Source organism: Panthera tigris, chromosome D1, assembly GCF_018350195.1.
Source record: "Panthera tigris isolate Pti1 chromosome D1, P.tigris_Pti1_mat1.1, whole genome shotgun sequence".
In the NCBI taxonomy this organism is placed as follows: Eukaryota; Metazoa; Chordata; class Mammalia; order Carnivora; family Felidae; genus Panthera; species Panthera tigris.
Window position 1 is genome coordinate 99,540,145 of NC_056669.1, and position 8,419 is coordinate 99,548,563.

The following is an 8,419-nucleotide window of genomic DNA, read 5'->3' on the forward strand; positions in this document are numbered from 1 at the left end:
ATGGGAAATAGTAACAATGTGACGGAATTTGTCCTCCTTGGCCTCACCCGGGATCCTGAAGGGCAAAAAGCATTATTTGTCATGATTTTACTGACCTACATTGTGACAATAATGAGCAACCTGCTCATTGTGGTGACTGTTTTTGACAACTCCTCTCTGGGCTCCCCCATGTACTTCTTTCTTACCTATCTGTCACTCATGGATGTTGTTTATTCCACTGTCATCTCTCCCAAATTGATTATAGACTTACTCTGTGACAAAAAGACAATTTCCTTCCCAGCTTGCTTGGGGCAGCTCTTCCTAGAACACTTGTTTGGGGGTTCTGAGGTCTTCCTCCTGATCGTGATGGCCTATGATCGCTATGTGGCCATCTGTAGGCCGCTGCATTACTTGACTATCATGAATCGACAGGTTTGCATTCTGCTGTTGGTGGTGGCCTGGGTTGGAGGTCTTATGCACTCTATGGTTCAACTTCTCTTTGTGTACAGCCTCCTGTTTTGTGGCCCCCATGTCACTGACCATTTCATCTGTGACACGTGCCCATTATTGGAACTTAACTGCACCAACACCTACTCATAGTGGTTGTCAATGGTGGAGCCATCTGCATGGTCATCTTTATCCTTCTGCTCGTCTCATATGGAGTCATTCTAAATTATTTTAAAAGTCACAGACCAGAAGGGGAGCACAAAGTCCTGTCTGCCTGCAGCTCCTACACCACAGTGATTTTCTTCTTTTTGTTCCCCTTTCTCATGTATGTTAAACCTGTTTCCAACATTCCCATTGATAAATCCATAACTCTGGTTTATATGGTTATCATTCCCATGTTAAATCCTTTAATATACACCTTGAGAAGTTCAGAGATGAAAAATGCTATGGAAAAATTTTGGTGTAAAAATTTAACCAAAGGTAGAATAAATGTGTCACTAACACTGAACACATTTATGATTAATTATTTTATTTATTGGAACATTTTTATGTAATTTTGAGAGAATGAGAGAGACAGAGCATGAGTGAAGAGGGCAGAGAGAGATGGAGACACATAATCTGAAGCAGGCTCCAGACTCTGAGCTGTCAGCACAGAGCCCAACTCAGGGCTTGAACTCACAAGTTGTGAGATCACGACCTGAGCCAAAATCAGACACTTAACCAACTAAGTCACCAAGGCACCCCTATGATTAATCCTAAAGCAACAAAAGGGTTGTAAATTCTGACAATGAATTTAGTCTATCAATGGATTCTCTAGTGATGTTTCTCTTTTGTTTACATAAAGTCATCAAAATGTAGAATAAATTGTCTTTTAAATTAAGACTCAATGCAATAGGGAAATTCTGGAGGTTGAATAAAAGGCACAGGTATTTGTACTATTACAAGCAAAAAGATAATTAATATCACTTTGTAGCCTTATTTTTCTTTGTTTATATTGAAGTGGGACTTAGAAACAAGTGTTTTAAAAATTTGAAAATATTTATATAGGCAGAGAGAGAGAGAGAATGAGTTGGGGAGGGGCATAGAGAGATAGAGGAAGAGAGAGAATCCCAAGGAGGTTCCATGCTCTCATAGCCAAGCCCCACGCTGGTCTCCAACTCAGGACCGTGAGACCATGACCCCAGCTGAAATCAAGATTCAGATGCTTAACTGACTGAGCAATACAGGTGCCCCAAGATTTTTAAAAATTTTAAATGTGAAAAACAAACTACCTTTGAAAATTTACTTTCACCTAAAGTAATAAGAAAGTAATTTGTCTAATACTTAGAACAAACTACAGGGGCAAAAAAGTAGTTTAAAAATTTTAATGTTCATTATTCTATCAGCGCAGCAACTTTCTGTAGCTGCATTATACATCTTGTCCTTAAGATTTTTTCCATTCCTGAGGTCAATGCCTATGCTTTTGTAATTCAGGACATTTATATGGGAGATGTTATTGTGTTTGGTTGGATACTTTCAGTAAGAAATGTTGTTAAATGGGATGTTGGATGTTTTCCCAGGTTGGGATGAACTTGTATGGGATGGTTGATGATGAAAACAGATACTGGTTCCTGATTTGAGCACAGAAAATCATACTAATCCCATAATAAACATATTTTTATGCTTTTCCTCATTAGCTGTTATGTACATTTTTTGCCATTCTTCAAAGAGCAGACAGAATGTCTTATTTTGTCTTTATGATACTGAAGATATGGGTAAAGAAATGTGTTATTTTGCATAACAGTGTGTCCCCCAATAGCTGTATTCAACTTAAGTACTTTGTACTGATAGACTTAATAATGATTTGCTTTGGTATAAACAAAATTTTGGTTTTCATTGTTATGTAAAAAACCCTCAACAACAGGTTTTTCTGTCTGTGGCCATCCTGGAACACTGAAAACTAGGAATAAAATGGAATTGCTTTCATTGTAATATGGAACATCATCTATGCTTTGAAAGCGTTTTCTTTTTTTTAAATTTTTTTAAGATTTATTTTTTAAATTTAAATCCAAGTTAGGTAACATATAGTGTAATAATAATTTCAGGAATTGAATTTAGTGATTCATCCCTTACATGTGACACCCAGTGCTCATCCCAACAAGTGTCCTTTTTATTGCCCTTCACTGCTTTAGCCTTTCACCCTACACCCTGTCAGCAACCCTCAGTTTGTTCTTTATATTTAAGTCTCTTATGGTTTGTCTCCATCTCTGGTTTTACATTATTTTTGCTTCCTTCTAATTTGTTTATCTGTTTTGCATCTTAAAGTCTACATATGAGCGAAATCATATGATACATGTCTTCCTCTGACTGACTTATTTCACTTAGCATAATACACTCTAGTTCCATCCATGTTGTTGCAAATGGCAAGGTTTCATTTTTTTGATCACTGAGTAATATTCATGTGTGTGTGTGTATGTATATATACACATATACACACATATACACACACACACACACACACACATATATATACACACATACACACACATACCACATGGTATATATGATATATATATATACACATATATATGTATATCATACATATATATGTATATACCATATATATGTATATGTATATATATATACACACATGTGTTGTGTGTGTGTATATATATATATATACACACACACACACATATATATATATATATATATGTATGATATATATACACATGTGTGTATATATATATATACACATCCTTGTGTATACACACACACACACACACACACACACACACACACCGTATATACCACATATATACCATATATAGAAGATATATACCATATCTTCTTTATCCATTCATCAATTGATTGGGTATTTGGGCCCTTTCCATAATTTGGCTATTGTTGATAGTGCTGCTCGAAACAGTGGGATGCATGTGCCCATTTGAATTAGCACTCCTGTGTCTTCTGGGTAAATACCTACTAGTCAATTGCTGAGTCCTAGGGTATTTCTATTTTTAATTTATTAAGGTACCTCCATATTTTTTTCCAGAGTGGCTACACCAGTTTCCATTCCCACCATCAGTGCAAAAGGGTTCTTCTTTCTTCGCATCCTTGGCAACATCTGTTGTTGCCTCAGTTGTTAATTTTACCCATTCTGACAGGTGTGAGGTAGTATCTCATTGTGGTTTTGATTTGTATTTCTCTGGTGATGAGTTGAGTGATGTTGAGCATTTTTTTCATGTGTCTTATAGCCATCTGGATATCTTCTTTGGAAAAGCATCTATTCATGTCTTCTGCCCATTTATTCACTGGATTGTTTGTTTTTCCAGTGTTGACTTTCATAAGTTCTTTATAGATTTTGGATACTAACCTTTTATATGATGTGTCAGTTGTAAATATCTTCTCCAATTCTGTCAGTTGCCTTTTAGTTTTGTTGATTGTTCTCTTTGCTGTGCAGAAGCTTTTTATCTTGATGAGGTCCCAATAGTTCATTTTTGCTTTTGTTTCCCTTACCCCCAGAGACATGTCATTAAGTTGTTGCTGCAGCTGAGGTCAGAGAGATCGATGCCTTTTTTTTCTTCTAGGCTTTTGATGGCTTCCTGTCTTATTATCAGGGGTTTCACCAATTTTGAGTTTATTTTTGTGTATGACATAAGAAAGTGGTCCAGGTTCATTCTTCTGCATGTCGCTGTCCAGTTTTGCCCGCACCATTTGCTGAAGGGACTGTTTTTTTTTTTCCATTGGATATTCTTCCCTGCTTTGTCAAAGATTAGTTGGTCATACATTTGTGGGTCCATTTCTGGGTTCTCTATTCTGTTCCATTGATCTAAGTGTGTGTTTTTGTGCCAGTATCATACTGTCTTGATGATTATGGCTTTGTAGTACAGGCTAAAGTCTGGGATTGTGATGCCTCCAGCTTTGGTTTTCTTTTTCAGGATTGCTTTGGCTATTTGGGGTCTTTTCTGGTTTCATGCAAATTAGGATTATTTGTTCTAGCTCTTGAACAATCCTGGTGTTATTTGGAAAAGGATTGCATTGAATATGTAGTTTGTTTTGGATAATATCGACATTAAAAAATATTTGTTCTTTCAATCCATGAGCATGGAATATTTTTCCTTTGTGTGTGTGTATGTGTGTGTGTGCGTGCGCGTGCATGTGCATGTGCATGTGTCTTCTTCAATGTCTTTCATTAGCTTTCTATAGTTTTCAGTGTATCGATTTTTCACCTCTTTGGTTAGGTTTATTCCTAGGTATTTTGTGGGGTTTGGTGCAATCACAAATGGGATCAGTTCCTTGATTTCTCTTTCTGTTGCTTCGTATTGAAGAAATGATGCAACTGATTTCTGGACATTGATTTTATATCCTGCAACTTTGCTGAATTCGTGTGTCAGTTCTAGCAGTTTCTTGGTGAAATCTTTTTTGGGATTTCCACATATAATATCATGTCATCTGCAAAGAGTGAAAGTTTGACTTCCTCCTTGCTGATTTAGGTACATTTTAGTTCTTTGTGGGGTCCGATTGCTGAGGCTAGGACATCCAACATTATGTTAAATAGCAGGGGTGAGAGTGGAAATCCTTGTTCTGTTCCTGACCTTAGGGGAAAATCTCTCAGTTTTTCCCCATTGAGGATATTCGCAGTGGTCTTTCATATATGGCTTTTATGATCTTGAGGTATGATCCTTGTATCTTTACTTTCTTGAGGGTACTTATCAAGAGATTCTGAATTTTGTCAAATGTTTTTTCGGCATCTGTTGAGAGGATCATGTGGCTCTTATTCTTTCTTTTATTAATGTGATGTATCACATTGATTTGTGGATATTGAACCAGACTTGCATCCCAGGAATAAATCCCACTTGATCCTGGTGAATAATTCTTTGACTGTATTGTTGGATTCGGTTTGCTAGTATTTTGTTGAGAAGTTTTGCATCCATGTTCATCAGAGAAATCGGTCTGTAGTTCTCCTTTTTAGTGGGGTCTTTGTCTGGTTTTGGAATCAAGGTAATGCTGACCTTGTAGAATGAGTTTGGAAGTTTTCCTACCGTTTCTATATTTTGAAATAGATATTCAAAAGAATAGGTGTTAAGAGTTCTTTAAATGTTTGGTAGAATTCCCCTGGGGAGCCATCCATCCCTGGCCTCTGGTTTGTTGGGAGATTTTTGATAACTGATTCAATTTCTTTACTGGTTATGGGTGTGTTGAAATTTTCTATTTCTTCCTGTTTCAGTTTTGGTAGTTTATATGTTTCTAGGAATGTATCCATTTCTTTCAGATTTCCCATGTTTTGGTGGTACATAATTTCTCTTAATATTCACCTATTACTTTTTGTGTTTCTGAAGTGTTGGTTGTGATCTCTCCTCTTTAATTCATGATTTTATTTATTTGTGTCCTTTCCTTTTCTTTTTGATCAATGTGGCTAGGGTTTTATCAATTTTGTTATTCTCTCAAAGAATGAGCTCCTGGTTTCATTGATCTGTTCTACTGTTTTTTTTTTTCTTTATGTTGTTTGTTTTGTTGTGTTTTGTTTTATTTCGATATCACCGATTTCTGCTCTGTTCTTTCTTATTCTGTCTTCTGCTTGTTTGGGGCTTTATTTGCTGTTCTTTGTACAGCTCTTTTAGGTGTAAGGTTAGGTTGTGTTATTGAGATCTTTCTTCCTTTTTTTAAGAAGGCCTGGAGTAATATATATTTCCCTCTTGAGACCACCTTTGCTGCATCCCAGAGATTTTAGGCTGTCGTGCTTTCATTTTCATTGGATTCCATGGAATTTTTAATTTCTTCTTTAGTGTCTTGGCCAACCCATTCATTCTTCTTTTTCTAAATGTTTTTTAAATTTTTTAACATTTATTCATTGTTTGAAAGACAGAGTTAGACAAAGCGTGAGTGGGGGAGGGGCAGAGAGAAAGGGAGACACAGAATCTGAAGCAGGCTCCAGGCTCTGAGCTGTCAGTCCAGAGCCTGACGTGGGGCTCGAACTCACAAACTACGAGATCATGACCTGAGCTGAGGTCGGATGCTTAATCGACTAGCCACACAGGTGCCTCCCCATTCATTCTTTAGTATGATGTTCTTTAATCTCCAGTATTCATGGTCTTTCCAATTTTTTCTCCTGGTTGTTTTTGAGTTTCATAGTATGGTCTGAAAATATGCAACATATGATCTCAATCGTTTTGTACTTTTTGAGGGCTAATTTTTGACCCAGTATATAATCTATTCTGGAGAATGTTCCATGTACACTTGAGAAGAATGTGTATTCTGATGTAGAATGAAATATTCTGAATATATCTGTTAAGTCAATGTGGTCCAGTGTGTCATTGAAAGCCATTGTTTCCTTGTTGGTTTTCTGCTTAGATGATGAGCAATGTCCATTGCTCTAAATTGGATGCTTGGAGTGTCCTACTATTATGGTATTATTATCAATGAGTTTATGTTTGTGATTAATTTATACATATATTTTTTGGGTTCTACATTGGGGGCGTAAATATTTAAAATTGTTAGATTTTCTTGGTGGATAGACCTCTTAACTACAATGAAGTCTCTTGTTAATCTCTTGTTACAATCTTTATTTTCAAATCTAGTTGGTCTGTTATAAGTATGACTACACCAGCTGTATTTTGATGACCATTAGCATGATAGATGATTCTCCATCCCCTTACCTTTCATCTGTAGGTGGCTTTAGGTTTAAAATGAGTCTGTTGTAAGCAGCATACAGATGGGTCTTATTTTCTTGTCCATTTTGATACCCTGTGTCTTTTAAATGGAGCATTTAGTCCATTGACGTTTGGAGTGAGTACAGAAATATATGAATTTAGCACCATTGTGTTTCCTGTTGAGTTGGTTTTTCTGGTGGTGTTCTCTGGTCCTTTCTAATCTTTTTTGCTTTTGGTCTTTTTTTGTTTTGTTGTGCCCTTTCTCTACTCAAAGTGACCCCCTTATCCTTTCTTGCAGGGCTGGTTTAGTGGTCACAAACTCCTTTAGTTTTTGTTTGTCTGGGAAACGCTTTATCTCTCCTATTTGAATGACAGCCTTGCTGGATAAAGAATTCTTGGCTGCATATTTTTCTGATTCAGCACGTTGAATATATCCTGCCACTCCTTTCTGGCCTGCCAAGTTTCTGTGGGTAGGTCTGCTGCAAACCTGATCTGTCTTCCCTTATAGGTTAAGGACTTGTTTTCCCTTGCTGCTTTCATGATTGTTTCCTTGCCTGAGTATTTTGTGAATTTGACCATGATATGCCTTAGTGATAGTCGTTTTTTGTTTTTTGTTTTTTTTTTTTAATCTAATGGGAGTTCTTTGTACTTCTGGATTTTGAATCTCTGTCCTTCCCCAGATTAGTAAGTTTTCCACTGTAATTTGCTCCCATTTACCTTCTGCCCCCTTTTCTCTCTCACTTCACCTTCTGGTACACTTATGATTTGGATGTTATTCATTTTTTAATAAGTCACTGAGTTCTTTAAGTCTTGTACCATGATCTTTGCCTTTGTTTCCTTCTTTTTTTTTCTGCTTCATTATTCTCCATATTTTTATCTTATAAATCACTGATTCGCTGCTCTGCTTCTTCCATTCTTGCCATTGTGGCATCTATTGAAGATTGTATCTGAGTTATAGCGTTTTGAATTTCATCCTGACTAGATTCTATTTTTTTATGTCTGCAGAGAGGGATTTCTATGCTTTTTTCAACCCCAAGTAGTATACTTATTATCATGATTCTAAATTCCGGTTCAGAAATACTTTTTATATCTGTAATGATTAAGCTCCTGGCTGTGATTTCTTCCTGTGCTTTGTTTTGGGGTGCATTCTTTCATTTTGTTATTTTGGAGGGAGAGAAAAATTAATAAACTAAAAATTAAAATTAAAAAATTAGAAACAAAACAAAATTCAAATAAGGAAAGCTAGATCCTAGGTGTGTTTTTGTTTCCTTGTTGAAGGCAGGTTGATAGAACAGAGAAAAAAAGGGAAAGAGAAGAAAAAAAAGTAAGAAAAAATTTAAAATTAAAAAATTGTATCATAA

The 8,419-nt window shown here is 36.2% G+C and overlaps 1 pseudogene; it reads left to right on the forward strand.

Moving 5' to 3' along the window:
* Positions 1-938, forward strand: LOC102957106 (annotated as a pseudogene).
* Positions 939-8,419: the final 7,481 nt, after the last annotated feature.